A 21,310-nucleotide genomic window follows, 5' to 3' on the forward strand; every position below is an offset into this window, starting at 1 on the left:
AGGGACCTGGATTCAAATCCTAATATGGCATCATATGACTCTGGTGAAAGAAGGAAAGAGAAGAAAAAGATGTGGGGATAAGAATCTAAAACTACTGCATGAAATGAAAATGAAGAGCCTGCTGTATATGGAGTGCCTTTTGTAGAATCCAAGTCCATTGGTTTCAGTTTTTCTGCTTCTTGTGCACTCTGCCCTGTTGAAGAGACTTCTGAATGCATCATCGTTGAACTGCTTTCTTCGCTGTCTGTATCACTTGGTACCCATTTCCTTCTTCCTGAACATTGTTCCCAGTTGAAGGATCCAGTGACAGTCTCTTTGCTGGAATACTTTCTTCATCCTCTGGGTCCATTGGTCCTTGTATACTCTTTCCCTATTGAAAAATCCAGTGAGGGCTTTTTCGTTAGAGAATCTACTGCAAAGTCTGGATTGATTGGTAAGAGTTCCTTTGTTTCCTTTATTTTCTGCTTTTATGTGTATTGATCATGGCCTCCTGTATTTGTAAGATGCTTTGATCTGCATTTACATATCAAAAATAGCAAATTGAGGAAAGGATGATGGAATGCGGCCTTTTGCAGCCTTCACACTGCAGTTGCACCTTATGCAGATCTCTTGAACGCCAATGGTAGGTTGCATTTTGCACATGCCAGTTTATTGCATTCTTCTTTTTCATTTTTGTTTTTTCATTCTTGTTATAGTCCACTGCTGAAAACAAATACTGTTTCAAGCTATTTGGGTTGTCAAGCTGCATTAAGTGCATTGGCTGCTCATTCAATTGATCCCGGTGAAGCAGAAAGACAAGTTCTTGGCATTATCTTAGGGCAAGGTCAACAAATGACTGGTGCTTTTCTTTCCACCACTACATCCAAACTAGTTGTTGTGTTGGTGTTGCAGTTTTTTGGCTGAATGTTTTATCTTGCTTTCTCATATTCCAGGATGATTATTTACAATGGGTTGTTGAAAGTCAGAGATTTAGTCTCCCCAAGGAAATGGCAGAGTTCCCTTCTAGGTGAATTTCTTGTTCCCTTATGTAGTGTTTAAAATTAGGAATTTAATCAACTGCTTGGGCAGTTAATGTAACTTGTGCTTTGGTTTATGGTCCCAGTCCCATAGGCAAAATTCACAAAGGGGCATTTTCAACCTGGATGAAGGCAGTACTGAAGCATTAAATATGTTGCTTTTGCACAACTTGGATGCATCAAAAAGGTTGAAGAAGATAAATCAGCTTTTGAGGTTCAAGCGAAGGTCGATCTTGAAGCGAAAGTCTACCTTGACCCAGTCACCATTGCAGAAATCCAAGCTTGACCCAAAGTTGAAGGGCATTGCAGCAAAGTCTCCTCATCTTTGTACCTACACCTTGAACGATGAGCCTTCACTCCACTTAGTGTCTTATTTTTTTCTCGTGTGTATACCTACTCGGTATAAGGTTTATATGATCATCTCCGTTTCCCTCCTAATTTATAATATTTATATAATATTTTTAACAATTTTCCTTATCGTACAATGAAATCTAATTTTATAAGTACAATGAAATCTAATATTATAAGTACATATCAACATAGGAATATTTTATAATGGGATGAACATATTTTTGTAAATAAAACATCACTATGGCACTTTTTTTTTTTTATAATAATAGGAAATTCTTTTACAAAATATGATTCAAATAGAAAAATAAAGAAAACTTATAAATAAACCCAAAAGGAAATTTAGGCAAAGTGTTTGGTTTGAATAGTGAATGCATGGGAACCAATATTTTTTTCATGCATCCCACTCGATAGCAAGACTTGGACGGTAATAAAATTTGTCTTTCAAAACTAATTTTTTAATTGAGTTTTGGGGTTACAATTTATTTTATTGGTATTTAAAAGTAAAAACAAAATAAGAGAGCAAATCATGTGTCTCCTTAAACAACAAAGCAAGTTCACAAATTAGAAATGGGTGTGTGGGTTAGGTTACTTAGGTTACATGTCTCTAAAGAAAATAATGTGAATACATCATGATCATACATTTATTTCTTTCCAAAGTTTTTTAATGTGACTATAAGACATGAAAAGGTCAACAAGATTCTTTGGATTAAAATCATTAGGTAGTGCTCTCAAAGGGTATCTATGAAAATATGGGTATCTATATAAAGAGTATCTTTCGATTAAAATTTATCAGCACATAACTATTTAGATCAAAATAATTCTTGATTTCTAATCTTAATTTGTTTACAAAAAATAAATTTTATATTTTTTGCTCTTACCATATTTTTTTTCAATACATCATAGATATCTTCATGGAACCATAATTTACTGCGTTTACCAGGCTCTTCAAGGAATTGTTGACGACCAATTTCCCTACCCATTTCTTGTATTAGGTCATGCGTCATCAACTTATTTGAAAAAATGGTTATGAGTGACCTATCAATCAGAGCTCGTGTTCCACCAAGTGAGAAGAAGGTGCAACCACCTAGTATTTCCATTACATAATTTTTATCCTCTCATTTAAAGAAACATGCAATGTCTAGAAATATATTCTTCTCCTTGTCATCTAGCCCATCATAACTTACTTTAAGTACTTCTTGAATTTTCATATTAGGGGTACTTTTCAATTTGTCTAATTGATTTCTCCATTCTTCTTTGGTCATGCTAAATAAAAAAGAGCCTAAAACTTCTAGAGCCAATGGGAGGCTTTGAGCATAACCTATTACTTCTCTTGAAAGTTCCATGAAATCATCTCTAAGAATTTCATGTTTTAACAAATAATGTGAAAGGAACCTTTCAGCTTCATCATAATTAAATCTCGACCAAACCACTCCCGATTTCCAACCAAGCATTTCAATATTATTGGATCATTCTCATTATCAAGAACAATAAGGACCTTTTTCGAGTGGAGCCTTTCCTTTATAGATGTGAGTACCTTAATATTTAGATTTGGTTCCTCCAATAGTTGAGCAAGAAACTTTTGTTGTAATCTTATTAAACCCTCATTTTCCAAATCCTCCTTAACATTTAAAAAAAAACAGAACACTTCAAAATGACCACTGATTTTTCTGTAAATAACACTAGCAAGGGTTGTTTTCCTTATTCTGCTCATACTCCAAATTCCTACTATAGACCCTCAATTTCGTCCCTTGACACTTGCATGTATCTTGGGGTTGTCGCCCGCACCCAACCTTTGTATGTCACGGCCATGGGGTCCTTGTTGGGGTTAATCGGTTTTCGGACATCATGTGAGTCCACCTATGGTTGGATTTAGTGCGAGCATTTGGTTTATTATGAAATGTCGTCATGGTCAATTCCTTGGTTTGTATCATACTACAGGTTAGAAGTTAAGGTCTTCATAAATACTGTAGTTCAGTTGAAGTTCGCTAATGCCCATCCAAGTCGGGAGCACTCTGACTTGTTTAAGTTATTTCTCCCTCATCCAAGCTCAAAATTGCACACCTTGTTTTTTTGTGTTGGATTCCTTATTCCTCGAGGGACACTCTATCAAAATTTGAGAATTTTTCTCAACCGGATCGACCAATTGGTTTTTTTGGTGTTCTTGTCACTCTAGGCCCATTTAGATGCAGCTGGCCCATTAGGTGTACTCCTAAGTCACTTGGCACGTTTTTTCATCACTTGGATATCTCCTTGGTTTAGTTTCCACTTAATTCACCTTGGCACTTTCCACTTAGGCCACATAGGTCACTTAGATATTTTTTGTGAGCTTAATTCCCTAAGATTAGTTTCTTGATTGATGGATTTTTTGTATCTTCATCTTCACCTTTGTATCTCTATTAGGTAGTTTTTACTCATTCTTACATCTATACTGTAATGAGTTTTCTTATTTCATCAAATGTCTCTCCTCACATTTCTATCTCATTTTTCTCATAAATTTTTTCACATAGAATATTTATCTTTCTTACTAAATGAAGTAAGTAATATCCACAAATGAAGTTCCAAGACTTCAGATAGGTAGAACCTAAGTTTTACTTAGGTAGTACCTAAGGTCAGTTAAGGTAGTACCTAAGGTAGATTAAAGTAGTACCTTAGGGCTATTAAGGTAGTACCTAAAATACAGTCACCAAAATACCAAAGTTGAACCAACTAATCACACTAATTAATCACAAAATGACATGCTCTAAAGGTCATAAATGAAGTAAGTAATATCCATAAATGAATTTTTGAGGCTTCACACAAGTAATACCTAAGTTTAATTCAGGTAGTACCTAAGGTCAGTTAAGGTAGTATCTAAGGTACAGTCACTGATCAAGGACCGGTCGACCGGTTCATCGGGACCCAATACTTTAAGAGTCTATTGTGCTTCATTTTCTGCACCATTTTCTCTGGTTCTTCAAGGGCTTCACAGATTTAATGGTCTAGGAGAGATGTTTGGTACTATTTCTTGTTGATAGAGCTATCTTGGACACGGATTTGCGAGTCTAGGACACATTTGGAGGTTAGGGTTTCAATTTTTGGGTAGCCGCTCTCTCCACCTGAGCCCCATTTCATTTTTCTCGGATTCTCTTGGACTCCCATGGCTCCTAGACGAGCCAAAAAAATGCATTTTGACATCGTCTTGGAGTTTTGGATTTGGGTTTTTAAATTGAAATGAGAGATTTTGGGTTTTCAGGAATAAAGAAAGATGAGAGAAAGCTTCCAAATGAGAAAGGGTGATATGGAGGTTGGAATGATGTTGAGGATTCTGAGTTGGAGAAACGGAGGAGCAATTTGGGCACAAAAGATGGAGCCGGCTTAGAGTGCACAAAAATGATAAAACTTTTCATATTAAAAGTTGATTATCATATTTCCCATTGTTGGGTTTTGAAAATGCTATTATGGTAGGATGGGGAGCCCAAAACACAACTTTTCCTTTTTTCTATTTCTTGACTAGTAGTTTTTTATTTTTTTTTATTTTTCCTTTTAGTCCCATATTCTCACTTACAATCATTCTTAAGCATACCAACAACATGTGAAATATAAATAAAATAAGAGCAACAAGTTGCATGGTGAGGCATAGAAATCAACTCAAAAAACAAAGGAATGGATCAAATTTACTTATGACCTACTTAAAAACTACGGTTCTACAATGGAGAAAGAAAATTAGACCAGAAATACCTTATTTAAATTATAACCAAATAGAAGTGAGGCCAAGCAAGAGAGTGTGAGATCAAATACAGGCTCTATTTGAGTTTTGAAGCTTATTAATATGTTGAGATATAAGGAGTATGATGCAAGATGGAAATAGTAAAAGGAATGCAATCAAATGTAAGGCTCTGAGTTCTACTGAGGTTTTGAAGCATGCAGTCACTTGGTTGCATAGTAATTGATACTTCACATAGTAGTGAAACCTGTGATAAATGTATCAAGTGAAGAATCTAACAAATTAGACTACTGTGAATCCTTTAGTTACGTAGAACAAAGAAAAACAATACAACAACAATTAGATTCTAGAATATTGGGTTCTGTTACAAGACCTTTTCCCTACTCTCCTGCCTTTGCTTTTGCTCCTCCTCATTCACTAGAATAATCCCTCAGCAATCCATCAACCCAGTTAATTAAGTTCTGGAAGGTTGGTCTTAATTAAGACATCTACTCAAAATCAGATAAGAAAGAAAAACAGAAAAGAAAATAAAAGAAAAGTAACACACAACTCACCAAGAGATGTTATAGGAAGATCTGGGTGCATATTAAGCATTTGTCTGGTTTGTTTCTCCTAATCAAGGGATGTCATCATTAATAACTGCATTTCAAAGATATCTGATTCAGAGTGATCCTCAGAGCCAGCAGTTGCAGTATTGGGCTCCTCCTCATCAGCAATATGGTATTCATAATTCTTTTCTTCTGAGCCATTAACATTAGAGCACCCATTTCCTGTAGGTTCCTCCTCATAGATTTCTTCAAGGACAACGATTGACTTACTAGGAGGAGGAGGAGGAGAGGAAATAGAGTTGAATTGGATCATTAGGGGATTGTTGTGATTCCCATCTTCATTATTGTACACTAGACCAACCTCACACCTCTTAATTTCAATCTTACCCTCCTTGGAGTATACCATAAATGATACCTTGATGCGAGTCACTTGAGAGCAATTCCTCCATTGGGGAAGTGGTACATAAAACAGGCACACGTGATCCGACTTCAACCTTCTCTTACAGAAAATCATATCGAAAATCATGATATCAATGGGGAAAGAATCATCACTAGATGTCCAATCAAACGAGACATCCGCTTTTAACATGAACATGCGAGAGAAGTGGCCAAAAATGATAAAACTAAAAGCAAAACCCAGGAAGTTGGAATTAAACCAATTTGGAGGTAGCTTTGGTTTTACTTGACTTCCTGAGCTCTAATACGTTATCCAATCTAGTATTCTACTCCCAGAAATAAATGCTTTTAATGCAGCAAAGGTTCCACCCAGTTTCAGAAAGTGATGGATGGGACAACCCTGTAGAATGAAAATGATTAGGATGTTGAAAGATAGAAATTATTGCTTTCCTTCATTCAACATTTATTACTAAATTATGTATTATTTGAATACACTTTTCTTTTGTCAACTTAATTTTAGTTTCTTTTTATTAAGGAAAAAAACTAAGGAAACATAACAAACTGTCTCCATATCTCTCATACTTTAACAAGATCTCAGGAATTACAAAAATAAAACACACAACTAATTACAAGACCTTTTTTTGTAATAATATATAATATGAACTTTATCGCTAGACCTTTTTTTTTTATATATAATAATTAAAGCAATGATATATGGGATTGTGGACCCGCATTTTTCACGTGCATCCCCACTCGATCGGCGAGACTCACTTTTTATTTGTGAAAAATAATTTTTGGAAAAGTTGGAGTCGCCACTTATTTTATTTTTATTTTAAAGGGAAAATAAAACAAGAAAGAAAAACCCTAAAATGTGACTCCATAATTTTTGGAAAAAAGGCATGTCTTTGAAAAACCCGAGTCTTGGTCCGGGGATCAGGTTACTTATTGGGAAGGTACCTTTAAAAGGTAGCACCCCTCTAAGCCCTCTAAAGGTCTCTACTAACAAAGTTAAGGGAAGTGTGGCCATTAATCAATTAATTATAGGTACCTAAGTAGCTAGGTGATTTCAAATATTGCATGCCTAACAAGAAAACAAACCATAAGAGAGAATCGAAGTGCGTACCTGAACGACTTTTCAAGCGCTATCATGAAACATAAGAGATTAGTTTGGAAATGTGACACATTATATGTATTTTATCAAAGATGATCAAACAATGAAACATATATATCAGAACACTCAAGCATTATTAGACAGAAGCATTATTTCACAATGACAAGCATATTCACATAATTCAGAAAGTAGGTGATAGAGGACATACCTGGATAGCATAGATAATTTGTAACGTGCTTCCTCAAGTTGTAAGGGGTTAGATAACAAATAATAAAAAATATAGAAATCCTAGCATGCTCGTTATCTAATTAGCATAGCAAAAGTGATCAAAGTATACAGAATCATCAATTATCACATACATCTTGTATATAATTCCTAAAAAATATATAGACGTGATTTCAACAAGTGTCAAATGTGGCAACAAAAATAAATTTTGAAAAGATTTTCTTATGTAGGGGTTTCACCAATTCCCCAATCGATATACACGAATTTAGCTTAGAACTATCCCATTTATTTGGGACCACAAGCTTTGATTCGTGTTTTATTCAAAATCGTAATTTTATTTGAAAGATGTGAACCGATCAAAACATGGTTGCACATTATTTTTAAAAAAAATGAGATTTTGATTCTAAGAACTCTAAATGAATTTTTGAAATGGGTTTTTAAGGAAATAAGATTTTGAGAATAGTGTTATATAAAAAGGAATTAATTTGAAAGCAATAAAGTGTATGAATCAAAATACCAAGCAAAACAAAAGAGAACAATATCACAAAGTAGAATTTTTGACAACCAAGAAAATTGAAGGTGAGAATAGAGGCTAATCTTCATGAGTTTCCAAAAGCCTCAGAAAGAAAATCAAATTAAATGAAGGATCACTAAAGCAACGGGCAAGGCATTCTAAATTAGACAAACTAACAAGGTATCGATTTATGAACCAACCGCTAGGATTTTAAAAGCATATAAATTTAGATAAGGGTGATCAGGATCTAACATTAATGATTTTGAAACAAAAACTAAAAATGGATCAATTCAGGTAGGGAACTAAAATTATAGAAGTACCTAAACTAATTAAAACGAGTTTGACTAGATTAAACTAAAAACGTGAACTTTCAAACATAGAATTAATTTTACTAATGAACTACAATTATAAAAGTGCTTAAGCTAATTAAAATGAGCCAAACTAAATCAAAACAAACTAAAGATATGTACTTTCAAGCATAGAATTAATTTTATTGATGAACCAAAAATTATAAAAGTGTCTAATCTAAATAGATGAATTAAATTAAATCAAAGTACACTAAAAACATGAACTTTTAAATAAAGAATCAATTTTGTCAATAAATAAATAAAACTATAAAAACACATAAACTAATTAAAAGGAACCAAATTAAATCAAATAATACTAAAAATATGAACTTCCAAACATGAAATCAATTTTATTAATAAACTAAAACTATAAAACACCTAAAATAATGAATATAAATTATTAAATCAAAGCAAACTAAAAAAAAAAAACTGAAACTTTCAAACATGGGATCAATTTTATTAATGAACTAAACTACAAAAAATATCTAAACTAACTATAATAAATCAAATTAAATTAAAGTAACCTAAAAACACAAACTTTCAAACATGGAATCAATTTTATCAATGAACTAAAATTATAGATGTATTTGAACTAAATAGATGAATTAAACTAAATCAAAAGTAAACTAAAGACATGAACTTTTAATATAGAATCAATTTTATTAACGAACTAAAATTATAAAAGTATCTAAACTAATTAAAATGAATCACATTAAATCAAAGAATACTTAAAATATGAACTTCCAAACATGGGATACTAAAAATATGAACTTCCAAACATGAAATCAATTTTATTAATAAACTAAAACTATAAAAACACCTAAAATAATGAATATAAATTATTAAATTAAAGCAAACTAAAAAAAAACTGAAACTTTCAAACATGGGATCAATTTTATTAATGAACTAAACTATAAAAAATATCTAAACTAACTATAATGAATCAAATTAAATTAAAGTAACCTAAAAACGCAAACTTTCAAACATAAAATCAATTTTATCAATGAACTAAAACTATAAATGTATTTGAATTAAATAGATGAATTAAACTAAATCAAAAGTAAACTAAAGACATGAACTTTTAATATATAATCAATTTTATTAACGAACTAAAATTATAAAAGTATCTAAATTAATTAAAATGAATCACACTAAATCAAAGAATACTAAAAATATGAACTTCCAAACATGAAATCAATTTTATTAATAAACTAAAACTATAAAAACACCTAAAATAATGAATATAAATTATTAAATCAAAGCAAACTAAAAAAAAACTGAAACTTTCAAACATGGGATCAATTTTATTAATGAACTAAACTATAAAAAATATCTAAACTAACTATAATGAATCAAATTAAATTAAAGTAACCTAAAAACGCAAACTTTCAAACATAAAATCAATTTTATCAATGAACTAAAACTATAAATGTATTTGAATTAAATAGATGAATTAAACTAAATCAAAAGTAAACTAAAGACATGAACTTTTAATATATAATCAATTTTATTAACGAACTAAAATTATAAAAGTATCTAAACTAATTAAAATGAATCACACTAAATCAAAGAATACTAAAAATATGAACTTCCAAACATGAAATCAATTTTATTAATAAACTAAAACCATAAAAACACCTAAAATAATGAATATAAATTATTAAATCAAAGCAAACTAAAAAAAAACTGAAACTTTCAAACATGGGATCAATTTTATTAATGAACTAAACTATAAAAAATATCTAAACTAACTATAATGAATCAAATTAAATTAAAGTAACCTAAAAACGCAAACTTTCAAACATAAAATCAATTTTATCAATGAACTAAAACTATAAATGTATTTGAATTAAATAGATGAATTAAACTAAATCAAAAGTAAACTAAAGACATGAACTTTTAAAATAGAATCAATTTTATTAACGAACTAAAATTATAAAAGTATCTAAACTAATTAAAATGAATCACATTAAATCAAAGAATACTAAAAATATGAACTTTCAAATATGGGATCAACTTTATCAATAAATAAATAAATGAAATACAAGTAATTAAAAAGAGTAGCAAATGCATGAATAAATGAATAAATAAAACTCAAATGTTTTCAATCTGATGCAATCAATCAAAATTAAATAGGGATCAAATCATTTTTTTTTTCTAATATAATGAATCAAAATTAAAACACACAAACTCATTCAAGCCAAACTAACAAATAAATTAATACTAAATTAAATTGGAATTAAAAAAAAGGAAAAAAAGATATCTAATAAAAAAAAATGAAAACTCTTTCAAAAACTAACCTGTGTTATGGAAAAAATCCATCTTTGATGCGTTAAAGTAGCCCCTCCTCGAAAATCCTTTGTTCCTCTCTATTTCAAAAAGAATATCACGACCCTTTGCTCCCAAAATTCTCTCTTGCGTGTTCTCTCAAAAAATCAAAAAATAAAATCCCTCCCTCTCGTTCCTCTGTTCTCCTATTTTATATGACAGCCCACTTTTTTTTATTTTATGGAATATCCTCTTTCTTTTTTTTTAATGCACATGGATATAGAAAGTGCATGCATGTGGCTCACATTGGAGACTTCCCTAAGATGCAGCCGTGTCCTATTTGGTAAGTGATCAAGCATGTTGACTTTTCTTTCTTAAAAATAATAAAGAAATCTCTCTTACAGTTGTGCACAAAGTGGCCACTTCCAATGCTCTTACAGATATCAAGAGTGCTTTCCTAAATGGGATTCTAAGTGAAAGGGTTTATGTTGAGCAACTTAAGGGTTTCGAGGATCTGAAATTCCCCAATCATGTTTATAGGTTCAAGAATGCCCTATATGGATTAAAGCAAGCTCCTAAATTTTGGTATGAGAGGTTCACGTCTTATCTTTTGGAGAAAGATTTTGAGAAAATGGGAGTTGATAGAACCTTATTTATCCATACGTCTAAGTTTGAGTTATTAGTGGCCCCGATTTATGTTGATGATATTGTTTTTGGATCCATCTCAAGTGACCTTGCACTTAGCATTGTTGAACAAATGAAAACTGAATTTGAAATGAGTATGGTTGGTGAATTAACTTTCTTCCTAGAATTGCAAATTAGACAACTAAAAGATGTCATCTTTCTTTCATAGTCTAAATATGCTAAGGAGTTAGTAAATAAATTTGGTCTTGAATCCATAAAGCATTCTAAGACACCCATGAGTATTACCACCAAGCTTAGCAAGAACACCTCTTAAAAGGATGTTGAGCAAAATACTATAGAAACATGATAAGAAGTCTATTTTACCTCACTACGAGTCATCCAAACATATCCTTTAGTGTTAGAGCCTATGCTAGATACCAAGCAAACCCCAAAGAGTCACAATTAAATTTCGTTAAAAGAATTATATGTTATATTAGTGGGACTTTAGACTATGGACTATTGTATCCTCATGATTCTTTTTTTATTTATTATTGGACATTTTGATACTAGTTGGGTTGGAAATGTAAAGGATAAGAAAAGCATTTCAGGTGCTTATTTTTTCATTGGTGATTGTCTTATGGCTTGGCTTCGTAAGAAGCAGAATTTGATATCCTTATTCATTTTTTAAGTTGAATACATTGTTGTTGGGAGTTGTTACACACAATTCCTATGGATGAAACAAATACTATGTGACTATGGAATCGAGTAAGGGACCATGAACATACATTGTGACAACTCTAGTGCTATCAACATCTCCAAAAATCTCGTTCTTCATTCTCGTACTAAACATATTGAAATTCGTCATCACTTTATTAGGGATTTAGTTGAAAATAAGGTTGTTTCTCTAGAGTTTGTCCCCATTGAACATCAATTGACAAATATCTTTACTAAACCCTTGGATTCTCTTAGGTTTGAATTTCTTAGGAAATCTTTAGGCATGTGCTTGATCGATTAAGATCTTTTTTGATAGGCTTCAAAGGTTTGTTTCTTATTGTCTATTTTTTGTTTTTGTTTCCTTTGGCCTTATTTATATCATCTTTAAGCATATGATTATTGTTTACTTACTTGCCTTATTAGCATGATATGTAATATCTCGAGTTTATGACCTAATGAAATATATTAAATGTACAAGATATGATGTTAATTTTCCTTAGATATTTGTTCATCACTATTGAGGCCCATGATTCTTGATAATTAATCTTTGTGATTGATTAAGAGGAAGACTTCTTAAGTTTACCTAATAAAGTAGACTTTGGTTTCTTTGGAAGGATCAATTGTCATGCCTAAATTTTATTATCCACATACCTTGTTTGACTAATATTATTGTATTGTTTTTCAAAGTGAGTCAGTGCAAAATTTGAATCCTTGGCCAAGTTCAACTCTTATATACTTTCTAAGATTCGTTCATTAAATTTATGCTATTCACTTACAACATTTGGAAACACCCCTAAAGTGGATACAAAGGCAACCGTGAATAAAATAAAGAAAAACCAAATGTGATCATAGTATATGATGCATCCACTTTCAAAAGAAAAAAAGATGATATCAAATTAAAGGGAAGTTAAGTTGTGTTGTTTATAGATTAACAAGACTATGTTAAATAGAAGTCCAATGGTCTTAGAACAAATTGACTGGATATGATTTTAATTTGACTAAAGACATGACTTGATTTCTTCAAAGAGATCAATTTTGAAATATAAAACTAGACATTAAGTCGTATTCCCTTGAATGTCAATACTTATGTTTATATGTTGATCATCTTATACATTGACAATTATACATTGAGTTTCTAAACTAAAATTGGGATTAACTTTGTTCTTTGGAGCTAAAACTTCATTCTTGTTTTATTAATCTATATTATCTAGCCATTTTACTTGATATATTACTTTTCAATCTAATTTTACAAGTTTCTGCACTATCATTATACCCTATGATATTTTGAAACACACACACACACACACACACACACACACACACACACACACACACACACACATATATATATATATATTCTATTTTGATTTGTTTTTGGGATTCTAAGCTCCTTGAAAGGTTTCTCATTTAAACTTGGTTGCTTCTGTTCTGCTTTGAATGCTTGAGTGTTGTCACCAGCGCTCAAGTGCTCCTTTCCTTCGCACCTATCACTTAAGTGCTATAAGTTACATCCAGTGTCGCTTCAAGCAGTAAGGCTGCTCAAGTGCTCTTTAAGTTGTTACCAACACTACTTCCAACACTCGTGATACTTGAGCGCTAATTTACATCCAATGCTCCTGCTGGTTATTTAAACCCTTCCAATACATCATTTGAACATCTTTTCATTTCTAGTTAGCTTGAGTGCTTTGGGTTCTCGTCTTTCATCTATTTGAGGTCATTCTACTTTTCTTTATGCATTTTCATTCATATAGTATTGTTTAGGACTTCATTTAGAGCATTTATAGTGACTTACTTTTCTTTCTTAGTTTCCTTCATTTTTTTTGTGCTTTTGTGCTTATTAGCATCTCTATCGTTGACTTCACCAAGTCAATATGGGTCTTTGATACCTTCTTTACCTATTCTATCTTTCTTCTCATCATACCCAGACTCATCGATCAACTACTCATTTCATTCCTTCAATTCTTAGTGGTCAGTAGTTTGATATTTGTTATGTCATTCTTGATGTTATGACTCATTATCATGGCTCATCCTCCACATGAGAGCTCTTTCTTTTGCCTTTCTTATTTCTCAGCTATTAGAGGACATTGAATTCGGGTTTGATCCTTCACGAGAGGCTTAGATGTCTCATGCTCTCATCGACGTGAGCTCTTGATCCAAGCACTATAGTCATATGTATGGTCCAATGGTCCCTCGGGCTTAGGAAGCTGCTCAAGAGGCCTCATAGAGAAAGACAAGGTTAGGGAATGCTCCAATTCTAAAGTCTAACTTTCCCAAGCCCGCGTTGCATTATCATTCTAGTAAAGGTCATGAAGGACCTTCTCGCTCATCTACTCAATCTTCTACTTCTGTTGATCCTACTCCACAAAAGCTAATGGACTCGACGAGCCTCCACTTGTGAACAGATGCTCATGACCAGGCTATCGTTGATTAGGGGACTCAACTCCATGAGATTTAGGGCCAATTCACATACATCATTTCTTAGATCAACTCATAGGGAGCATTGAGTTTGGCTCCATGTCCCCCTTCCCCAGATGCCTAGTTTTCATATTTTTATATGTGTTTGTTTGATATGGATTATATATATATATATATGTGTGTGTGTGTGTGTGTGTGTGTGTGTGAGAGAGAGAGAGAGAGAGAGAGAGAAGAAAAGAGAGGAAAAATGAAAGGAATAGCAAAAAAAAAAAAAAAAAAGATTTAAAATTAATAAATTATTTTTATATGCTATTTTGAACTCATTTTCACTTCTTTTTTAACTTTTTAATATAAAAATTAAATAATTTTTAAAAATATAAAATTTTAATTAATTTTATTTTCTTTGATATTTTTCATAATATATTTAAACATAAAAAAACCATTTTTGTTAATATTTTTTTTTCCTTTTTTAATACTTTTCTAAAACCAAACATAACTTAAAAGTCATCTCTAAAGAATTATTTTTAAAAACATCATCAAATGTTGCCTTAATTCATCAAAATTTATTTGTTTTTTAATTGTTATTTAAAAATCATTGCAAAATACACCCTTATTCTCCCATGTGACCCTCCAAGTTCAACTCCGGTATGCCGTATCCACTCCGTGGATGACAATGAGCTAGAGACTAAAAGGTCATAATCTTGTCCCACAAATCGTGTGGACCACTCTCCACATTCTCCAAATATCTACGGGTGAAAAGAAAGATTCAACTCATGAAGGGAATTTTTCCAAGACGAAAGAGAAGATGAAGGTAAGAAAAATTGACTAGCTACCTGCCTCACACAGAACATGAACCTTCTGAAGAGGAAAAATCGGTCAAAGAGAGTACGTATGAAACGATTATTTTACTAATTTCAATAAATAAATAAAGAATAAATTTTTTAAAAAAAAACAAGCTTTCATTAATCCTTTAAATGAATTTCATTATTATTATTTATTCTAATTTTGATAAAACAAGCTTTCATACGTCAAAATTTTAAATTTTCATAATATTTTTCTTATTATAAGATTTTTAAATTAGATGATCCTATGACTTTATTTAATTTCAATCATAGGGATTAAAAAAAAGTAAATTATTAAAACTTTGAGAGCACTAGCACTTCAAAGATCTTACTATATTAGCCCCCAAAAATCCAAATAAAAATAGTGACAGAGGAAAATTTTGGAGGAAAGATACCACACCAATTACAAAAGTATTAAAGGAGAAAAAAGAAAAATAAAAGTAAAATGTAAAAAATAAAAATGAAGAAAAAAATCAAACCATTAATACCTGAAAGTATAGGAATGATTACCCGTCTTTGATCCAGACCAAACCCACTATCATCTAAATTGTACGGGATATCACTGCAAAAGGGAAATGCTAGCTACAAAAATCGACATTTCAATCACTGCCAAAGACCTTCTCTCTCTCTCTTTCCCAGACTTTTGCAGGTGCAGCACAAACAATCCAAAAATGGCCTCTACCAGCGCCCAGAAAGCCTCTTCTTCTACTTCTACTCCTCATAGTTATGATGTGTTTATAAGTTTTAGAGGTGAAGACACTCGCAAAAATTTCACCGATCATCTCTATACAACTTTGGTTGCATATGGAGTTCATACTTTCAGAGATGATGAAGAACTTGAGAGAGGAGGAGATATTGCATCAGATCTCTTGAGAGCCATTGAAGAATCAAAGATTTTCATTATTATTTTCTCGACAAATTATGCTAACTCCAGGTGGTGTTTAAATGAACTCTTAAAAATTTTTGAGTGTACGACACAAAAGCAATCAACAATTCTACCAATTTTCTATCATGTGAATCCATCGGATGTACGAAAACAGTCGGGAAGTTATGGAGATGCGTTTGTGGACCACGAAAAAGATGCAGATGAGAAGAAGATGGAGGTGATACAAGTTTCAGATATTTATATTTAAGTATTCTAACAGAATTGGAATCTTTTGAACTACCTAACCATCTGACAGACTGAAGCTCTCTTTCAACAAGTTTGCAACTGCTTGAGGCTCTTGCATGCGACGTCAGTTAGCTTCTTGCACCAGTGGCTGTTTGTTGCTGCCCATCACTTCAAACCGAGCAATAGAGAGGCATAAACAAGTAGGCAATTATGCTGCAGGAAAGACAAAGTTCCCCAATTCATTTATATAATTCCAAAAACTCATGAATATTCACCATAATTGAATAATAAAGCTAAATTTGTTTAATTGCGAATTTGATGATACAACTGTGAGATATGAGCAAGAAAATGAACAATAATAATAACTAGGCCACAATGTGATGTTGCAGATGTAGTTGAAGCACGAGGAGGAAAGCATGTTGAATGATAGAAGAAAATATGAAGCCTTCATGGGTGACATGTAAAAGTAAAAAAGAAATACTTTCATTTGTTGAACAATTGTCTCGTGGGTTTATTTTTTCCCCAAACCCATATGATGGATTTGGGATTAAGCATTTGTTCATCTTCAATCATTCACACTTTCACCCTAAAATAGAAAGGAATCAAAATAATAATTAAAAAAAATTAAAAGAACTGAAAATTAATTTTTATTGTTAAAGTCATAATTTTTAAAAAATAATATCAATAAAAATAAGAGAACTTCTTGTATAAGCAAAAATAGAGCTTATAGAAAAACCAATGCATAGGTACTGACTTCCATAATAAATTTTATTGTAAGTCATAAATTGTTTGAACAAAGTTTGCCAAAAAAGCATATAAACTTCTATTAAGTTTAAAAGGGAGCTTTTGAAAAAAAAAGTTTGTTAAAAAAGAAGACAATTATGCTTATAAGCCCTAAACTTTCTATATAATTAGGTCAAAGTCCACTTTTAACCTATTATATAATTAAAGTCAATGATATTTGACTCATTGATATATAGAAAATACCAAAATTATTACTATTATCATTGGTGCTTATAATATGAATATTGTTAATTTTATAATATGAATATACTTCTGCTCCTCCACCTTCACTAGAATAATCCCCTCGTCAATACATCACCCCAGTTAATTGCATTGCAAAAGCAATATGGAGGCATTGGTATGTCTACTGAAGATGATCAACCTAGAGACAGACCTGGGGACTCTGTGATTAGTCGCCACGATTAGTGAAGGAGAATGCATAAATACAAATGGACTCCACAATGATTCTAGTGATATGCAATCATTTGTGTCTTAATACATGAAATTGAAGATGTGTGAGAAACAATATCACTTGTTCATCAAATTGTTTCAGGAATTGATGGGAGAGTAATTCTAACCAAATCTAATTTCGAACAGTATGACCGGATCTTTTAATTCTTACTTTAAACAGTTCTAACTGGTCTTAATTAAGACATCTACTCAAAATCAGATAAGAAAGAACAGCAGAAAAGAAAATAAAAGAAAAGAAACACACAACCCACCAAGAGATGTTATGGGAAGGTTTGGGTGCATATTAAGCATTTATCTGGTCTGTTTCTCCTGATCACGGGATGTCCTCATTAATGCCTGCATTTCAAGCATTTCTGTGGCCGAATATCTGATTCAGAGCGATCCTCAGAGCAGACAGTAGCAGTTCTAGGTTCCTCCTCCTCACTTCTTCTGAGCCATCAACATTAGAGCACCCATTTCCACTAGGTTCCTCCTCATGGATTTCTTCAAGGACAACGGTTGACTTACTACGAGGAGGAGGAGGAGGAGAGGAGATAGAGTTGAATCGGATCATTGGGGGATTGTTGTGATTCCATCTTCATTACTGTACACTATACCAACCCCACACCTCTTAATTTCAATCTCACCCTCCCTGGAGACTGCCATAAATGATACCTTGATGTGAGTCACTTGAGAGCAATTCCGCAACTGGGGAAGTGGTACATAACACAGGCACACGTGATCCGACTCCAACCTTCTCTTAAAGGAAACCATTTCGACAATAATGATATCAACGGAGGAAGAATCGTCCCTGGATGTCCAATCAAACAAGACATCCGCTTTCAACGTGAAGAGGCAAGAGAAATGGCCGCAAGTGACAAAACTAAAAGCAAAACCCAGGAAGTTGGAATTAAACCAATTTGGAGGTAGCTCTGCTTTTACTTCACTCCCTGAGCTCTGATACCTTATCCAATCTGGTATTCTACTCCCAGGAATAAATGCTTTTAAAGCCACTATGGCTATACCCAGTTTCACAACGGGATCGATCCTCTGACAACTTGCCCTATGTGGTATTCTAATCCCAGGATTAGATGCTTCCAAAACCGCCAAGGCTGTATCCGGTTTCACAACGGGAACCTGTAGAATGAAAATGATTAGGATGTGATCGATAGAAATTGTTGGTTTCCTTCATGCAACATCTATTACTAAATTATGTATTATTTGAATACACTTTTCTTTTTTCAACTTAAATTTTAATTTCTTTTTATAAGGAAAAAAAAAAAAAAAAAAGGAAACATAACAAACTGTCTCCATATCTCTCATGCATACTTTAACAAGATCTCAGGAATTACAAAAATAAAACACAACTTATTACAAGGACTTTCCTTTTTAATAATTAAAGCAACGATATATGGGATATAGAGAGAACTCACCATGAACTTGCGCTTTTGCTGCTGGCCAGTTGGAAGTAGTGACTTAAATGCTTGATATGAGACATCTTTCAATGATGTGCAATTTTCTGCACATAAATAATATATGCTTGATGGAAGCTCTGGAAGTACTTGCAGTCTTTTACAATTTTCCAACCCCAACAACTTTAGCTTAGAAAGTTGACTGATGGTTGAAGGCAAAGTAACAAAGTCGTTCCCACCTAAATATAACTCTTCGATAAGAAGCCAAGACTGCTAAGGTTTGGTTCATCCGATAAATTGCAGTTACTTAGGTTTAGTCTTATTAAAGAGCGTAAACCTGACAAAGGTTGCAATATGGAACCAATGGAATTTGAACTTCTTCTTGGCAACAACCATAGGGTAGATGATGGTCCTTTACATCCCTTAAAGGATAATATTTGAAGGTTTCTTAAGAAAGAAAAAGAGGAGGGAAGTACTCCTACAGCAATTTCATCTGCATAAAGTTCCTTCAACATTTCTAAACTCCCAAAGTTCTCAGGAAATTCTTTAAATTTGGAGCAACCAGAAAGAATAAACGTTTCAAGAGACTTCAAATCACAAGTGCTACTTGGAAGGCTCTTTAGCATTTGGCAGTTTTTCAAATTCAAGAAAATGAGATTCTTCAAATCTCCAAGTGATGAGTGCACCTTACGTAAAGACACACATCCTTCCAAAACTAACCGTTTGAGGTTGGTGACTCCCTGAAAATTTGGAGTTTCTATTAAGTACTTAGAGTGACTGAGATCCATGAATTTCAAATTTGCAAGAACCTGTAATGAAAGAAACTTGACTTTAAATTTAGCTTTTGTAAACATTGCATACTCTCTAAAGAAAATAACATGAATAGATCATGATCTTACCTTGATTCCTTTCCAAAGTTGTTTAATGCGGCTATAAGGCAGGCTGAGCTCAACAAGATTCTTTGGATTGAAGTCATTGGGCAATGACTTCAAAGAGTATCCATAAAAATATAGGCAGCTCAAATCATGGTAACAAAATTTAAAGTCCTTGGAAAAGTTCACTTTGCCATTCTCCATATTGGAGGTATCTTTGAAGTTTCTTGAAATATTTTTAGATTTATAGACTTTGAGCAATCTAAGTCTATTCATCCCTGCAAGGGCTTGAGTGGTAAAGTCTATCATCTCTTCTAAATGAGACAAGTTGAGGAATATGCCTTCAATTTTTCCAGTTGCCTACAAGCCAAGAAACAGAGAAAGTGAAAGCATGTATAGTGCATAAAATCTTACTAAAGTTTATCAACATATAAATATTTAAAGTAAAACAATTCTTGATTTCTTATCTTAATTTGTGCTACATAAAATAAATTTCATATATTTTTTTTGCTCTTACCGTTTTTTTTTTCAATATGCCATTGATATCTTCATGAAACCATAATCTGCTATGTTTACCAGGCTCTTCAAGGGATTGCTGACGAACAATTTCCCTACCCATTTCTTGTATTAAGTCATGCATCATTATCTCATTACTCCAAGAAATAGTTACGAGTGACTTATCAATGAGAGCTCGTATTCCACTAAGTGAGAAGAAGCCGCAACCATCTAGTATTTCCATTACATAATCTTTATCCTCTCCTTTAAAGAAACATGCAATGTCTAGTAGTATATTCTTCTCCTTATCATCTAGCCCATCATAACTTACTTTAAGTATTTCTTGAATTTTCATATTAGGAATACTTTTCAGTTTGTCTAATTGATTTCTCCATTCTTCTTTGGTCATGCTAAATAAAAAGGAACCTAAAACTTCTAGAGCCAATGGGAGGCCTTGAGCATAACCAATTGCTTCTTTTGAAACCTCCATGAAATCATCACAAGGAATTTTATGTTTTAATGAATAGGGTGTAAGGAACTCAGAAGCTTCGTCATAATTAAATCCCTGAGCCTCATAATAATTGAGTACTCCATGTGAAATTAACAAACGCTTATCCCTAGTCGTTATAATAATTCTACTTCCTCGACCAAACCAATCATAGTTTCCAACCAAGCATTTCAATATTATTGGATCATTCACATTATCAAGAACAATAAGGACCTTTTTTGAGTGGAGCCTTCCCTTTATAGATGTGAGTGCCTTCATATTTAGATTTGGTTCCTCCAATAGTTGAGCAAGAAACTTTTGTTGCAATCCTATTAAACCCTCCTTTGCCAAATCCTCCCCAACATTTTCAAAAAAACAACATGCTTCAAATTGACAAGTGAATTTTCTTTAAATAGCTCTAGCAAGGGTTGTTTTCCCTATTCCGCCCATGCCCCAAATTCCTACCATCAGAAAATCATCAGACCCCAAACATATCGCATTTCTATTTCTTGCATGCGAGCATCTATTCCAACCAGATTTTTAGTATCACTAATAGATGTACTTAACAATTTATTCAAAATATCTGTAACGATTTCCTTGATTAGTAGAGGCTCATTCCTGCCATA

General features: G+C 32.5%; 1 long non-coding RNA gene across 1 annotated transcript; it reads left to right on the top strand.

Moving 5' to 3' along the window:
• The first annotated feature begins 628 nt into the window (after positions 1-628).
• Positions 629-1,454, top strand: LOC117905316. The gene is made up of 3 exons (XR_004649706.1): positions 629-838; positions 933-1,006; positions 1,103-1,454. It is a non-coding gene; the product is annotated as an uncharacterized LOC117905316 (long non-coding RNA).
• The last annotated feature ends 19,856 nt before the right edge of the window (positions 1,455-21,310 follow it).

The sequence above is a fragment of the Vitis riparia genome, chromosome 18, assembly GCF_004353265.1.
Source record: "Vitis riparia cultivar Riparia Gloire de Montpellier isolate 1030 chromosome 18, EGFV_Vit.rip_1.0, whole genome shotgun sequence".
Classification (NCBI taxonomy): Eukaryota; Viridiplantae; Streptophyta; class Magnoliopsida; order Vitales; family Vitaceae; genus Vitis; species Vitis riparia.